Source organism: Castor canadensis, chromosome 8, assembly GCF_047511655.1.
Source record: "Castor canadensis chromosome 8, mCasCan1.hap1v2, whole genome shotgun sequence".
In the NCBI taxonomy this organism is placed as follows: domain Eukaryota; kingdom Metazoa; phylum Chordata; class Mammalia; order Rodentia; family Castoridae; genus Castor; species Castor canadensis.
Window position 1 is genome coordinate 94,119,541 of NC_133393.1, and position 18,574 is coordinate 94,138,114.

The 18,574-nt window shown below is 35.1% G+C and overlaps 2 pseudogenes; one reads left to right on the top strand and one right to left on the bottom strand.

Annotated features, from left to right (window-relative positions):
• Positions 1-389: 389 nt before the first annotated feature.
• LOC109677989 (olfactory receptor 10A4-like) lies at positions 390-2,811 on the bottom strand (annotated as a pseudogene).
• A 6,782-nt stretch (positions 2,812-9,593) lies between these two features.
• LOC141425940 (olfactory receptor 10A7-like) lies at positions 9,594-10,550 on the top strand (annotated as a pseudogene).
• The last annotated feature ends 8,024 nt before the right edge of the window (positions 10,551-18,574 follow it).

The following is an 18,574-nucleotide window of genomic DNA, read 5'->3' on the forward strand; positions in this document are numbered from 1 at the left end:
TATTAAAACTGAAAATTTCATTTCAAGAAATGTGTTCCTTAATCAAAACACAGAACATGGTCAGTAAATATAGTTGAGTGAATGAATAGTTAAACAATTTCATGATGCTAACACACATTACTCTTTGCTTGCTGGCATTGAAAGTGGAGACTTAATATAAGTGTTGTCTGGTTGCCAAGCTATAAATGCATCAATGACACAATATCTATCTATCTATCAATCAATCTGTCATCTATCTATAAATATGTGTATATATATATATATATATATATATATATATATATATATATATATACAGACAGATATATTTATATATATTAATAGAAGAATTACAAAGTTTTGGATGACCTCTTTGTGTGGTGGTGAAAGATTCAGCTACCACAGTTAAATTAGGCTACTTGTCGCTGAAGTCCCCTGTGTGTTACCTTTTGAAATGCTTCCTTCACTTCCTTGTTCCTCAAAGTACAGATAACAGGTTTTAGAGCTGGTGTGACTACTGTGTACATGAGTGCAGTTACTTTGTCTGTGTCTGGAGTGTGTACATGCTTGGGTTTGAGATAAGTGAACAAGGCTGTGACATAGAAGAAAGAAACAACCAGGACATGAGGGGAACACCTGGAAAAAGCTTTGTATCTGCCAGCTGCTGAAGGGATTCTCCAGATGGTGGCAAAAATGCGTATATAAGAGCACAGAATCAGGAGACAGGGACTCATGATGAAGGTCAGGGAAACAGCAAACAACAAAATCTCATTGTGGGACGTATCAGAACAAAGCCAGTTTCATGACAGGCATGATGTCACAAAAAAAGTGCTGAATTTTTCCTGTTCCACAAAAGGGCAGAGTGAAGATCCAGGTGACTTTTGCAGACTCCACCACCACTCCAGTCATCCACGATGCTGCAGCCAATGACAAACAAACCTGAGGGCCCATCAGGAGAGTGTAATGTAGTAGGTAGCAAACAGCTATGAACCTGTCATAAGCTATGGCTGCCTACAGGCAGCGTTCTGTCAGTCCCAGGATGGCAAATACATACATCTGTGCTGCACAGCCTTCCACACTTATAGTCTTGGGCTCCACAAGAAGGTGCACCAGCATCTGAGGCACCACACTGGTGATATAGCACATCTCCAAAAAGGAGAGATTCACCAGGAAGAAATACATGGGAGTGTGCAGGGAAGAGGTGACCCGGATGACACAGATGATGATGAGGATTCCTCCCACAGTAAATAAGTAGATGATTAAGAACACAGTGAAGAGTATGAGTTGGAGCTCTGCTAGAGAGGAAAAAGCCACAAATGTGAACTTAGTGCAAAGGGACTGGTTTCCACTCACTGTGGGCTCAGGGCCAGGCATTTGTGAAGGCAACAGAGAAGGTGGATAGTACCTAGAATCCAGTCATCTCACAGAGGTGTCTATCAAACTTCAGCAGCACAGCTCTCCTAGACTCAGTGGTCTGAGATGAGACACTAGACACCTGGATTCTCTGTTAAATCTAAAAAACAACCCAATTAAAATAGATTCATAGTGTTTCCTCAATTGAGTTGTGGATCTTGTTTTATTTTCATGGAAATTTATAGAGAACAATTTAATTTCAGATATTCTAATTATATGCAAATCTGTTATATGATTAACAGATGAAAACATTATAATTATAAAGGGTCCTATAAAACCTAATATATAGAATAAAATATAAAAGCATTATACTCTGATCTTCTTAACTCCACAACCTTCCTTAAAGCTACACTTAAGGACCTGATAAGAAGTAATATTTCAGTCACTTATCTATAGGTTTATATAAATACTTTTATCATTTTCATTTAAACAGGATAAGTAAATGATTTGGTAACAAGCTCCAAGGAAACCAAAACCAATAGAATCTTCTCTCCACTACTATAGTATAATTTTTCAGGAAATTGTGAGTGGGAGGATATACATAGCATTAAAGGTAAACTTTGTTCTTCTTGTTGGGCTTCCAGACTTCATGTGATTCCAAACTATAGCATGAAATTGGAGTAGGCAGTATTTGTATTCTGGCTAGACACCACAGGGATTACATCCACTACATGACATAATTATATTAATCTCATGAGAAATACATTCAAAAACAACAATGAATGCTCCATGTGCAATTTGGTTTTGTATTTATGGATATATTGCAAGAAATAAGGTGTTGCTGTCAGTTACATCAGTAAAGCTTCAATACTGTAAAATTTCTAACTGATACTCATATATAGCTTCAATAATTACTGAATTTTGTAAATATTTACATACTAATCGTTCGTAAGCTCCACTGGACAATAACCACTGAAGTCTTTGTAATACAAGTGGGCACAGTACAGGATACATGTAGGCTCCATAAATCCCACAGACACATTCACTTCATTCATTACTTTTATTTGATTATTAGAAGCATAAAAAATCAACATGGTGAGGAAATATAAAATTTCTGATGGATGTAATTAAGGTTTATTAAAACTAAAATTTAATTTCAAGAAATGAAAAACATGTTCCTTAATCAAAACACATTTTCTTTTCACTGCCAGGTTCACTATTCTAAATTTGTTGGCATAGGTAGTAAGTGGAGTATATAGGAAGGTTGAGAGACCTGTTTTTAAGCTATTGTTTTATATATAACTTACAAAGCTGTTTTTTTTTAATTCCACAATTACTTTGTGCAAGCAAATATGAGAGTTCATAGTAGTTAGAATTCTCTAGAGCAAACAATTCACGAACAGAAAGAGAGAGGGGAAAAGGGAGAGAGAGACAAGGAGAGAGGGATAGGAACCATGGACATTTGAGCCACTTCTTCATATAAATTACCTGTGACTCTGGGACCTGCTCAGCCCAATCATGTACATACCACTTCCACTTGATGATGGAATCCTGCCATACATGCCAGCTTTATGACTTGATGGGTCAGATACCACTCAGTTCATGATAGACGTCTCAGGTCACATCACAACTTGGTAGCCTATAGTGAAGCATTTAATTTCTACTAAGCCCATTATCTAGACAAAAAGTGTATCTCAAATGGACAGTATTTACCTGTGAACATTGTATGGCTTTGGTCAAAATGCTCTGGGCCCTTACTACTATTCACCTTTGAGACCTGTCAAAGGTTCTAAATAGAATCTCTGCCTGCCATTTAAAACCTTAAGTTTTTATGGCCCAAGTAACAGATCAACTTTCACAGTGGCCTGGCCTTGTCACAGAGCTGTCTATTCTGGGCCCATTCAAGTTAACAGCTTTTCAAGTTATTTGGTAGACTAAAGTAACACATCAAAATGAGGAAACCTTAGGCATGTTGGCTGTTGGTACAATATTGTTTTTTAATGACTATTTTCTGAGCTAGAGGCAGCTTCAATGTCTTCTATTTGGCCTTTCCCATGATAATAATCAAATCTCCACAGCTTAAAGAATGAATATGGAGATGCTGCCAGCTTCAAAGCATTTCTCTTCTAATTTTGCCTTGTAGACCTGGGGAAATAACTACATGATGGGTTTGAGGACCCACTGTAAGTTGGACCTGAGATAAAACTTCATTGTTCACCTGGGTTCCATAATGCCCTACTACAACTAGAAGACCAAGTGACATATTTGGTTTCATGGATTCAATGTCAGGTCAGACCCAGCATCCAGTAGACTCCCCAGATTCTGATTGTTTCCATTTTCACAATGAACAATTACCTTGGTAAAAGGCTCTAGGTCCCTTTAAGGAAGGATGGAAGAAAGACAAATAGTATCAAATTTTGGTAGTGTAAAAGAATCCTTACTGGAAACAGACCTTGCCTCCCCTTCATTCAAGGGGTTATGATTCTGTGAACTGCCTTGGTACTAGAAGTCCTTGACATGAAGTTTGGCCTTAGTTTGAACACTTGCACATATGAAGAGAAAATATATACTATGTGTAAGAAATGAAAATGAATTTATAGTTTGGGCCAAGAATGGAAAAAGAAAAAAAATTAATTTTTTTTCCATGCAGGGGTTTGGACTCAGGGTTTTTACATTGAGCCACTCCACCAGTCCAATTTTTTTGTGATAAGGTTTTTCAAGATAGGGTCTCACGAAGTATTTTCCTGTGCAGTCTCCAAACCGTGATCCTTGTGATCTCTGCCTCCTGATTAGCTAGGATTATAGTTGTGAACCAATGGTGCTTGGAAAAAGAAAAAATTTTAATAATATCTACCATAACAATATTACAACCTCTAGATTAGATGAAAAAAAGGTCAGGAAATATGGGTGTGTAGACTTAGATGTGATCCCCAGTTAGGGGAACTGACAGACAGTCTTTCTTTTGGGAGATAAGTCTTTTTCGTGGTGCCAGAGGCTTTGGGGTAGGCCAAAAACATGGCATTTTCTGTAGGGATGCTAATTCTTAGAGTTCTTGTTATAGTTCAAGCATGGGAACAGAATCTGTGCTTCTGTTTATATGATTCAAGTTACTCTTTGTTCACTTGACCTAAAGGTTTTTGCTTACATACATCAAGAATTTAGTAGACTTACCATTTCACTTCTAGGAACACAATGGTTAACTAGTCAATGCCATAGATCTATACAAATCAGACTACTCTTATTGTTGCTTTGCCTTTACTCTCCATTATAACTACAATCACCTTGAATTGATGACTGAGCACCACCACTTGGCCCCTACCACACTGGATCCAATTATTCCCAATGCATTTAACTTTCTCAATTGAGTGACCATGTTTTCTCTTGTGAGGTATGCTCCACAGAGAAGAGTAATTGCCCTGGGTTCACATCACAAATCTGTTTCTCCAAGTATTGATGAAAAGTATGTCTCTGGACCCTCTTAGTTTGGGTGAATAGAAGAGAAATACACTCCTGCTTTTCAACCTCTCTATGTTTTCCAATTCCATCATCAACTGTAAACCATGGGAGATGGGACATCTCTGGTTTAGCCAGTTGGCGCATCTTTTGATCCATGTCTCAATCAACCAAATAATTCCAAACTTTCCTAACTCCTCATGCTGTAACATTAAATGCAGAACTCTGCTTAGTAGGCCCATATAAATTAACTTGACCAGATCCAAACTCAAGTTCATTATTTCACTATAACAAAGCCTCTCTCTCTCTCTCTCTCTCTCTCTCTCTCTCTCTATATATATATATATATATACATAATATATGTATAACATAAGAAGTTATTTTGAGGTAGGTTTACCTTCTTCTGGGTCATCTCCTCTTTAGAAAGGTGCTGGGACTTGAGTCTAGTTATATGTCTATAAGCAAAGAGAAACAGTTTGGATAGGTTTTGAGGAGAATCTGCATTGCCTTGCTTGGTACCCATCTCAGGAGAGGCCATTATTGCTTCCTCAGACAATGCAGAGTTAATTCCTTCAGAGAAGATGGAAAGGTCAATACCACTGGTGGGGGTGAGAGCAGGGGGATGCTGTTACTTCTGGGAGTGGGGGTGGGGATGGTCACTTATGTTCAGCCTTCCAACCTAGCTGTTTGTTAATACTCCTGTTCATACATAGTTGACCTTAAACTCCTGGGACCATTGCAAAACTTTTCCACCCACTAAAGATTTCAATAGAATTTGTTCTAAAAAAGTATTCCCACTATACTAATATGTGACTGTTTTAAATTTATATTTAATTAAAATATTTGAATTTGCAACAAATGTATTTATAATGAAATACAAGGAATTATTTCCAGGTTCTTGTTTATTATACTTCAAGTTAATATTTCTCTTGATTATATGACTTCATAAATGTTGATAAACATTCCAAAGATTAAAATTCAAAAGAAAAAAATTTTTACTACTTCAAGTAATTAACCATGTTAGTGTTATAAAATACTATTTCTATGTAATAATATCCTAGGAATGTTCTCAAAGTGAAACAAACTAAGCCAAATTCTTTAAGGTATAAAAAACAGTAAAAATAAAATATGTCAAATTTTAACTTAACTAGATATAGCTTATCACTTTTCAAAGAGTTTTATAAAAATGTTTAAAGTAATACTTTTAAAAATAAATTAAATACAAAAATGTAAAATTGTGTAAGTTTTAAGTGCATGCTATAAATTTCCATCACAATTAAGCCAGAATTTTTCCTACAAAAGTGTGTAGGAAAAATTAAAATCTATACTGTTCCTATAGTCTTGGCACATTGAATAGTTGTAATTCCTAAAGGACTCAGTGTGTTCAGTAGTCCAGCACAAAGAACTGGTATTGTTTAATACAGATTGAATTGCAAAGATGACTTCAAGAAAATATAGATAATTCCATAAGTATTCTACCTTCTCCCCTATGAGATAAGAGTTATTTAATTAACTCTACTCCTTTTTAATGTCCCAGAGATCATTTCCCCAAGGCTAGTCACATTTTTAAATATTATTACTAAAGTATATCAATCACATAGTGCCAAAGAAAAGCAACATGCTTCATTCTGAAGATGTCAACTATCGATAAATTTCAAGATCATTTATCATTTCTCAGAAAGTATCACACAACTTTTCAAAAAATGACCAAACTTCTAGTTAAGGAAGAAATGTGGGATTTTATTTGTTAAGATATGTCCAGAGATTTCTTTAAGATTTTCATTTTTCTTCTTTATTTTTAATTTTTTATTATTTTTATTAGTGCATATTAATGGTACAAAGGGGTTTTGTTGTGATATTCCCATACATGCATATAATTGCTTTGATCAAATTCATCCCATCTATACTGTTTATGATTCCCTTCCCCCCTTTTCACATTTTTAATGCATTTTGTTGTTTTATTTTCATACACTCATGTAAAGTACTTTGATCATATTCACTCAATCCATCACTGTCTCCTTTCTACCTCCCCATTACTGCTGGTTTCCCCACCAAACAGTCCCTCTTTTATGTTCATGCCTATTTTTTTGAGCAAAATTTTCAATGCTGGAGATAGTACAAGACTTGGATGCTTCACTTTTTAACACATCATTTTATTTTTACCTCTGTTTATTATAAAACCATTGTAAGAAAAATAAAGAAACCTTGTTTAATTATGGAAGTGGAACAGCTTTATGCTTTATTAAAATAAAAAAAAAACCCAAAGAATAATGGGGGCTGTTGTATTATCCAGAAATCTATAGAATGCTAAAGAATAGTGCATCAAGAAAAAGATAGTTTTGTAGCTAAGGAATGCTGTGGATTATTACAATAAAGGCCTTTTCAATTCAGATATTGAATTTACTTACCTACTTACACTGAAGGTTTTGAAAGTGCTATTCCATTTAATAAATTAAATCAGACAAATTTAATATTGTTCTTACCTTCACATGTATCCTGATATTTTAGTGATTACCAAAAATCATTAAAATATAATTATTCTAATGACAATATACATATTTTCAAGAGATATAACTAGAATGTGCGGTAAAAATCTATTTAGTAGAAAAAGGTCGAAGTTGAGTTGCTTAATGGGACTGAATATACTTTTTTGCCTCATTAGGACCTAATCAACAAAGTTAGTGCAGTTAATGACTATTAAATTGTTAAAATGTCATGCAATAAGTAAAATAGGACATTCTTTAGAGATATGTAGTAATCATGGCAACTTAACAACAGGTTTTAAGTTAAAAAGAGACATCAGCATGATTTTTTGGTAGTGATTACATCATTGTTGCTAAGGAAACCCTTTGCTTAGGGGATTTATGCAACATAATCTCCAAGTATCTTAGCTCATGGGAAGACTGAGTAGGATATATGGAGGTGCATTCCATGACACTATAAAGCTCTAGTTCTCAAAACTTATAAATTTAAATGTGATCAAGCAAGGTAGAAAATGTGCACTAGTAATTATCAAAAGACTGACACTTCCTACTTCACATGAAGTGGTACACTGTACACGATATTACTCAAAGACGAGACATTCATCCTAGTATTGGTTTCAGCCACCAGGATTTGGAGACACAGTAACGGTTTAAGGCATTACAAGATACACTAAATATCATGCCACAAAGTCTTGATATGTCCATCACTCCACGTTTTTACAAAACAAATGACAAGACTATTTTTAGAACCATAACAAGCTTAGTATTTTCCAACATGCAGGTGAGCACAACAGTGCCTATGAAGCCTTTCATAAGTTTTGTTATATCCTAAGACTATTGCTGCTGCTGCTGCTGCTGTGAATGATGATGAGAACAGTAGGGAAATATGTTTGATGAGATTGTTAGGAGAATTGTGGTTGAAATCAATGTCACATGTAGTATATTGTCACATCTATGTTCTGGAAATTTCAGGGGTGAGGAGCCTGAGGGTGCCAAAGTTCTTCCTTTCCTTATGCTGAGGATGCTGGCTTGGGAACTTACAATACTCTTACAATACACAAATAGGTATGATGTTCCCAAATTGCCTATCTTTAGAGTAGAATTAAAACACAGTATTCTTTAAATGAGCTACTTGTTTCAGTATGAATCTGTAAGCTATTGGTTTTTAACTTCTTACTTTTGGAGGAGAAATTGATTTTTAAATAATATTTTGTCCATAAGGGTTTTTCTGAATTAAATTTAAAAAGTATAATATAAAATTAATTTAACATTTACCTAACTCAATATTAAAAAAACCCATCATTCAACTCACTGCATCATTATGAAGTTATTCACCAAATGATGTTATAATATTTGATATGTTATTAGGAACTATGTGCACATTAGAATTTTGTATACTCTTCTAAGTCAAAATATTTTATTCAAAGTGAGATACAGTGTTTGGTATCATAACGAGTGAATTAGTACTTTTATGAGCAGACATACAATAGTAAGTATATATATTAGCATGCATATCATAGAAGTGATGAATTCCCACTTCTCATTATGTACTTTTGGGGAAGATGCATAATCATGAGCAGACCTATGTCAATGAGTAGGACCTGTTGTGACTGTTGGGATCTTGACTTCTGTGTTGGAAGTTATACTTGCTCAAAGGAGATTTAGGGCTAAAATAAACAATATGACTAATTATGTGTATAATAAAAATGGGAGCATATTAAATTGAATTTTTCAAGATAAAAGATCAAAAATGTCATTATTTAGAGTCCCATGGAGACTGGAAAAGAATGAAAATTTTAAGCATATGTGTATTTACCAAACTTCTCCTTTATATACATGTATGTGTGTTAGTACAAAAATAAATATTATGTATATATATATATGTGTGTGTGTGTGTGTGAAAAAAGTACATTCTGTAGAAACATGATGTATATTGCCAAAGATAGAAAAGTCTAACTCATTATTTATCTTCATTAAAACCTTAAATCATTACAAAATTACTAAATAATTCTACTTTAACTTTAATTCATCTAAAATCTTCTACTCACTCAAAACAGCATGTCTCTATTGATGAAAAGAACTTACAACATTTCTGCTGATGAGAAGAAAACTGTACCTAAGTGACAATTAAGTAAGATACATTCAAGATATTTCTCTTTAGTTGTTTCTAATTGTAAAGGACATGTGGTTTATGGAAAAAGAAGGGTAAGATGAAAGGGAACAGAGAGGTTTTGTGGATTTTGTTATTTTTGAAATTATATCTGTATTGATAGAAAGCCTTTTGATGGACACACCTTGGTTCTTAAAGAAAAACATGTCTAAGCTATGATTTGTGAAAACCACACAAGAGTTACTGAATTTATTCTTCTTGGATTTACAAACGACCCTGGAATGCAAATTTTCCTCTTCATTTTGTTCCTGGCCATCTACACAGTTACTTTGTTGGGGAACTTTCTTATTGTCATAGTTACCAGTGTGGATCCAATTCTCCAAACACCCATATACTTCTTTCTCTTAAACCTGTCATTGAAGTTTGTTTCACCCTGGTCATGGTGCCAAAGATGATGTAGATCTAGTGTCATCAAGGAAAATCATCAATTTTGTGGGCTGTGGTACCCAGATGTACTTCTTCTTCTTTGGTTGCTCTGAATGCATTCTTCTCTCTATGATGGCTTATGACTGCTTTGTGGCCATTTGTAACCCTCTCCATTATTCAGTCATAATGAACAGGTCCCTCTGCTTGTGGATGGTCCTAGACTCTTGGATGTTTGGTGTCCCTGTGTCTATGCTACAGACTGCTTGGATGATGACCCTTCCTTTCTGTGGACCAAATGCTATAGACCATTTTTTTTGTGATGGTCCTCCAGTCTTGAAATTAGTAACTGAGGATACAACTATGTATGAAATGCAAGCACTTACATCCACACTGTTGTTTATCATGCTTCCCTTTTCCCTTACCTTGGTTTCCTACACCTGCATTATTGTGACCATTCTGAGGATGCCATCTGCTACTGGTCACCAGAAGGCATTTTCTACTTGTTTATCACACCTCATTGTGGTATCCCTCTTCTATGGAACAAGCAGTCTGATCTATTTACAGCCCAAATCCAGTCAGTCTCCAGAGAGCAAGAAGCTACTGTCTTTGTCCTACACTGTCATTACACCTATGTTAAACCCCATCATCTATAGTCTAAGGAATAATGAAGTAAAAGGAGCTGTCAAAAAAGAACAGTCATTAGAAACATCTTGCTGAAGTTGGACAAGTTTAAGTCATATGCATAGAAGGTTTCCAAACAAAGCAGGAGCCATAAAACCCACTCAGGTAGCTTAAAAAGAAGGTGTAGAAGAGCTGCTCTTGTTCCCTTAGTGCCACTTAGTGTGGTGGATGCCTCCCAGTGAATCATTCAGTCTTAGAAAGAAAGGGATGAAAATTTCAAGTTTTGTGACAGAGAAAACTTTATGGAAAGACTGTTTAAAATTGTAGGTAAGGTTAAGTAATTGCCAGTCAGGTCACACAAAGCAATTCCATACCTTTTGGTCTGACTCCAAGTAGGAGTAGTTATTAACTTTTCAAATGTACAACTAAAAGATGCACCTCAATTTGTGATGGAAATAAGTAGTAATACAGTAAGTTGAAAATACCATATAATGAAAATGCACCCAACCTTGTGAGCATCAGACAAGCCATAAGTACACTGCAGAATACTGGTTGTTTACCTTCATAATCCCATGGCTAGCTGTGAGCAGCAGCTCACTGCACTGCCCAGATTCACAGTGCACTGCCCCAAAGGAGTTTTAAACTTGGTTTGGATAAAAGTCTTAAGCATATGAAGTATGTTTTCTATTGATTACATATCACATTTGCATTGTTACAAAGGTGAATAATAGTAAGTCAAACCATCATAAATTGGGGACTATCTATATAAGAAAAACATATAGTAGCAGCTCTGTTCTTTAGTAGAGAAAGGAAGTCATTCCAGCCTTATTCTGTTTTACCTCCCAAATCTAGTGTTGACCTCTGTCCTTGGACAAATGAAATATGAGATACAGGGGGAAAATATTCCTTAATTCAATACATAAAGGCTACCCTTCTGGGGAAGACTGCAGTGTGGAAAAGGGTAAGAAAAATATGAAGGGAAAATGTAAATGTCCACCACTCTACATTTTGCAGCTAATGTGATGTAGCAGTGAATCTTGTAATGTTTTAAAGTGATTTTTAATGTATAAAATGATGTATAAATGCCAATTCATGATGAAAATTCTTTTCATTGTTTATATATTTAAATGAGTTATTTAATAAAATTATCTTAGTGTTTATATTTGGTGACATGAATCTGAGCATGTTTGGTCATTGGTTATATCAATCATTAACTATTTAACAAGTACCTGTTCTTATAATTCAAACAACAAACACTAGCCTAACAGCATAGTAAATCAAAGGAGTAATAATAATGGCAAACATGATGTACTGAAACACTGGTTCTAACACATACTCCTGTAAAATCTCAAGGGAAAGATCCTATTAAATGTGTAATTTACATAAAAGACACATTAGTACCAAAGAATGTGTGCAACTTGACAAACCAGAGTTATTGAGAGGTGGCCATGATAATTTTAAATCCAGTATGTCTTAGTATGAAATTCAATATATTAATCTCTTAAAAATCTCTAGTCATATTTTTATCTTGATAAAGCCACCACCTACAGGAGAGTTTCACTTTGAAAATAGCAGAGAAAATAAAATGATATGAGCAAAATTTAATTTTGGATAATCAGTTAAAGCATACATTGACTTTGATTTGCAACTTGGGCATAAATGTGTCTTCCTCTACCTCTTTGTTAGCCAATGCTTCTGTGAATTGTACATCTTTTCCTTCAACAAGTTACCACCATCCATCATTCTTTGTCACTTTCTCAGGAATATAAAAGCCACTACAAATTTTCAAATTGTGACCATTGTTTTTACTTTAGTTGCCATTTGCTGAGGCTCATCTTTATGAAGTGTAATGAGTGTTTGAGGCACAAAATATATGTTCCTTTAAATATTTCTCCTTTAGCTCCGTTTCAATTTTTAAAGACTAACTCCAATACTTAAAGGAATGCTATTAAGCTCAGTGAACACTTGCAAAGATTCTACCACAATGGTTTTCTACTAGGTTTATATGACTCATGAGTAGATTGTTGGATTGTAAACTTAATCTCAATTTGGAATACCTGTATAAATTTAAAAATAGTACAGTAATACATAGAATAGAATCATGAGTAATATGTGAAAACTATGTGTGCTCTTGACACCCAGTGAACATTGTCTGGGTATTTGTTATACTGAACCCAAATTAGAATATATAGAGTGGATACTCTGAATTGAAATGATACGATTTCAGTTATGCATATGTCCTGTACCAATTGAAATGTAAAACTAATTTCCTCTGCCAGATGTGAGCCAAAAAGGTTTACAGGTTTGAGCCCAGTGCATCTCCTGTGTAATTTATATTCTTATGCTTTTAAAAGGGAATTGATCCATTTACTCTAGAGTCAGGAATGTGATAAGAGTGCCCACTCTCCCCACTCTTATTTATCATAGTCTTGGAATTCCTAACCACAGCAAAAAGCCAGCAAGAAGAAATAAAGTGGATACAAATAGATAAAGAAGTAGTCACACTATTTCTATTTACAGATGATATGAATGTTATACCTAGAAGACATGAAAAACTGTACCCAAAAATTCTTAGACACCATAAACAGCTTCAGCAAAATGAAAGGATAATAAATCAATTTATAAAAACCAGTAGCCTTTCTATACACCAACAATGAACAGAGTGAGAAAGAATATAGGAAAACAATTCCATTTACAATAGCTTCAAAAAAATCAAATACCTAGGAATAAACTTAACAAAGATGTGAACAACCTCTACAAAGAGAACTACAAATCACTGAAGAAAGATTTCGAGGAAGACTACAGAAGATGGAAAGATCTCCCATGCTCATGGATTGGCAGAATCAACCTAGTAAAAATGGCAATACTACCAAAAGCAATCTACATGTTCAATGCAATTCCCATCAAAATCCCAATGAGTTTCATCACAGAGATCAAAAACTCAACCCTAAAGTTCATTTGGAAACACAAGAGACCATGAATAGCCAAGGCAATACTCAGCCAAAAGAGCAATGCTAGAGGTATCACAATACCCGACTTCCAACTATATTACAAAGCAATAGCAATAAAAACAGCATGGTACTGGCACAAAAATAGATATGAAGACCAGTGCAACAGAATAGAAGAGGCAGATATGAATCTACACAGCTAGTCCACCAAATTTTTTACCAAGTTGCCAAAAACATGCGACGGAGAAAAGATAACATCTTCAACAATGTTGCTGGGAAAACTGGATATCTGCCTGTAGAAAACTGAAACTAGATCCATTTTTGTCACCCTGTACAAGTATCAACTCAAAAGTCGATTAAGGACCTTAATATCAGACCTGAAACCTTGAAGCTAGAATAGGAAAGAGCAGGGAATACACTGGAAGCGATAGGCATAGGCATGGACTTCCTCAGTGGAATACAAGTGTCTCATCAACTGAGAGAAACCATTGACAAATGTGACTACATGAAATTAAATAGCTTCTGCACAACCCAAGACATGGTCTCTAAATTGAAGAAGCCACCCACAGAATGGGAGAAAACTCTTTGCTGCTATACATAGCAAGGGACTGATAACCAGAATATATATGGAGCTAAAAAAACTAAACTCTCTAAAAATCAATGACCCAATAAAGAAATGGGCAACTTAACTGAACAGAACTTTTCAAAGAAAGAAGTCCAAATAGCTAACAAACACATGAAAAAATGCTCACCATCCCTGGCCATAGAGGAAATGCAAATAAAAGCTACACTAAGATTCTATCTCATGCCTGTTAGAGTAGTTATCATCAAGAACACCACTAACAACAAATGTTGGTGAGGATGCAGGGAAAAACAAGCTCTCATACACTGCTGGTAGGAATGTAAGCTAGTACAACCACTATGGAAAGCAATACAGAGGCTCCTTTAAAAACTAGAAATAGATCTGTCATATGATCCAGCAATACCACTCCTAGGGATATACCTAAAGGAATGTGACTCAGGTTACTACAAAGCCCATGTTTGTTGCAGCACTATTCACAATACCCAAGCTATGGAAACAGCCAAGATGCCCCACTAATGATGAATGGATTATATACAATGGAATTTTACTCATCCACAAAGAATAAAATTTTGTTATTTGCAGGTAACTGTATAGAACTGGAGAACATCATATTAAGTGAAGTTAGCCTCAGAAGGGCAAAGGCTACATGTTCTCCTTCATATGCAGATTATAGAACTAAAATGAATGTAGCAATATAATGGGACACATGCACACTAAGGTGAGGCTGCTCACTAAGGGGAAGGAAATAAAAAATTTGAATGTCATTGATGTGCTCATGGTACAGTAATGAATATAGAAATCTTAAACTGGCCAAGGCCACGATGGGAAGAGGACTAGGGAGGAGTAAAGGGTATTGTTAGAGATAAGCCATTTTGGGTTATAATACATATACGCATGGAAACCACACAAGGAATCTCCCTGTATAACTATCTTTATCTCAAACTAGCAACAATGTCATGCTTCTATTATTATCTTTTATGTTTTTTCTTCTACAAAATTAAAGAACAAGAGGGCAGAACAGGTTCTGCCCAGGGGGTAAGGAGGTGGGGGTGGGCTTAGCAATGGTGGGAGGAGGAGGTGGAAGGCATAGGTGCGGGAGGATAAATATGGTGCAAATAATGTATACACATGTTTGTAAATGCAAAAATGATACCTATTGAAACTGTTCCAGGAATCTGGGGAGGGGGGATATAAGAGAGCAGTGGAGGGGGTGAATACAAGTATAATATATTTGACACATTGTAAGAACCTTTACAAATGATACAATGTACCCCCACCCAGCACAACAATAAAAAAATACATGATTCCCATATATGCTTTTTTTTTAAAAAAAAGGGAATTGATAATTATGCTTCAAATAGTTTCATTAAAATTGATAGAAATCCCAGAAGAAAAGGCAATCAATACTGTTACAATTTCAGTGTATCTTAAAAATTCTGTCTTCAATTTATTTCAATGTAATTAGGGTAAAATTAGTGAATATAATCTTATGTATAAGCATAACCTTGGTTTATACTTATATTTTAAGATGCAGTTAATAAAACAGTCCTGAATGACTCTGAAGTTTGGTTAGGAAACAAAATTTAAGTACAAGTAGAAAAAATAAAATTGTAAATGAAGTAACAAGGTAAAATTTTCACTTGCTACAATAAATGCTACAAAGTCATTTAAACTTATAAACTTGTATTATAAATTAATAATGACAGGGAGTGTTGTACATTTTCAGATAGTAGAGATGATAGAAGTTACATAAATTAAATTATAATAGCCTTTCACTGTGGAATGTAACCCACAGAGTTTGAATTTGAATTCAGAATCAAACACAAGGTAACAATAGTAGACTCTTTAGTTTTCTTTATACCGTGATAGTTGAATATATTCAGAAGAGAGTTTGGTGATCATATGAGACCTGTTTAGCCTCTGAATGTCTTATCTTATTAGTGCAAGACTCAGGCATTTCCCATGGAGAAGATGTGAAGGATGCCTATACATTTTACCAGATGCTTACAGGTAATTTGTGAGCACATAACCTAAGCTCAACTGTTAATATTTGAATTGTGATGTGAAAATGCAAGGAAGTGAGTCAGTAAAGACTCACATAATACCAGTGCTTCCCAGCATCCTGGAGCAGCAGAGAGAGTGGTGGTGGTTCTCAAAGTCCATGACAGGGAGGGCGAGCCTAAGCAGTGCCATAGCTGTGTTTCTCACAACAGATTCTGCAGTAGGGTTTTGGACATTTCACTGTGGGCTTGGATGCTGCTAGTTCTGCCATATTTCCCTTCCCATTTTCTGCTCTGTGAACTCCTCACTATCCTATCAATGATTTTTTTCCTGTGTAAGTCAACAAGAGTCAATTTCAGGTTTTTTGACAGTGAAGAATCTTGATGAACAGAAAACCAAACATCAAGATGTATATGTCATTTGTAAGTTTAATTTAAAAAATGGCTCATTCAGAAGTCTTATGGAAGGTGAACTGAGTGTAAAGGCCAATATAATTAAAATTGATGAACAGACACACACATACACCATTGTGGTATGTAAAGACAAGACCATATGTATCTTCATCGTAAACTAGACATGAACACTCTTCTCTGTGCTTTTTTGGGGTTATCTGGAGAGAGCACAGCATTTTTCAGGAGGGATTTGAATATTATAATAAAGAATACATAATAAATAAATAATATAAAACTATTATAATGGTATTTTCATTTTAGAGAAGTTGGATTTGTTACCTTTATATGTAACCATGAGCATATTGTGTAAAAGTGTTATAAAAAAAACTTAGATGCTTTTCCTGTATCTCTTCTTCACTATCTTTCTAGCAGTGGTCAGATCAGAAACTACTTCAGAGTCACTTTGACCATCTATAAAGGAGAAGACCCTAAACCATAAAAAACTAAATTTTGACAACAAACAATAATATAGATTATTAACATCAAAATAGTTGGGAAACGGATTATAAAAATTAATGACAAATTTGCAAAAAGGGTTTAGCTGAAAAAGAAGCACACTTTCTATTTGACATGGGAACACACTACTGGAAGACAAGTAGTTAATTAAGTTGAGGTTAAATTAGACTAGAGAAGGTGTTAAACCCAGTAAAACTGGTATCCTTATATAAAATAAGAGATTTAGTGTGAAAGTGACACAAACACAGGGAAGACTACCATGTGGAGATGGTGGCATAAGTTGGAGTGTTGCAGCTGTACTCTGAGAACACCAAGGATTATTGGAATGTTGAAGAGAGGGATGGAATATTTTCTTGTGGGGTCTCGTGAAGAAACTCTGTTGACATCTGATACTGCACCTCTGGATTTCTGAACTACGAGAGAACACATTTCTGTTGTTTTAAGTCTCCCTGTAAGGTAATTAGTGATTAGGTGTTCCTTCATGTGCTGTGGGGTAGATGGATAGAAACATAGCATACCATTTGTAATGAGACTTGGCAAGTCTTTACATCAGGATGATGTCTATTTTTCCATCCCTTGAATCTAGTCTAGAAATATGACTTGATTTTACAAAGTGGGTGTAAAAAGAGGAGTTCTACATAACCTAGTATGAAGTCAAGAAGCCATGCCTCCTCCTTTTTCTCCTCCTTCTTCTGCTCCTTCTTCTCCTCCTCCTCTTTCTCCTTCTCTTCTTCTCCCATGCTCTCTCCCTCTCTTTCTTTCTCTTCACTCTGACACTTATGTGACTCTCATGAGAACAAGACAGAGTAAGCTCATTGGAAAAAGAAAATCCTTCTGAAGCTGACCTGATTAATCCCAATGGAGTCCATTTTAGACCAGTTTACAGACAGCTGATTCTCAAAGATGTGGAGTACTCTGTCTAATAATCAAAATTGCCTAGCTGACACTTGAGTCATGGGCAATGATGAATGTTTGTTGTTTTAAGGCAGTGAGGTGAGGTGAGATCTGTTACACAGAATGACTAATGATAAATGATGCTTAGTCTACTTTAGTAATGACATTAACAATTGCATTTGTTAGACTTATCCTGAATCTTAAACGAAATTGTTTCCATTCTCTACGTGGTGCAGAGAAGCTAAAACAGACCTGGAACTTGTTTTTCCTTTTAATTCTGTGAAACAAATAAGGCATTGGTTTATTAATTTATTACCAGTTCAAATGATTTCCACTTTAAGTCAAATATTTTTATTTTCTTTTCCATGAGAACTAAATAGGGTATCTGGTGCCACAATTTTCAATCAGTGCCACAGAACATTTCCATAACTATTCTGAGAATAATTTTGCTGAGCTTTCACTAAGTTATTTCAAAGGCATCAAGTTCTGAGAAATGTTTCTCTCTGGATTTCTGTAGGGCTGTGCTCTTGAAGAAAACCCTAAAATTTACAAGCAGTTTGCTGCCATCTGGTGGTATCAACTAAGACAATTTATTTTGGACAAAATGGATAATTTAGATGAATGTCAAGAATACAAACTTTTCAGTTTAGAGACCATTTCTTTTGTTGTGCAGAAGCTTTTTAATTTTATGAAGTCCCATTTGTCCATCCTTTCTCTTAGTTGCTGGACTGCTGGGGTTCTATTGAGGAAGTCTTTGCCTATACCTATTTGTTCCAGAGTGTTTCCTGCTCCTTCCTTTAGGGGAGATATAGGAA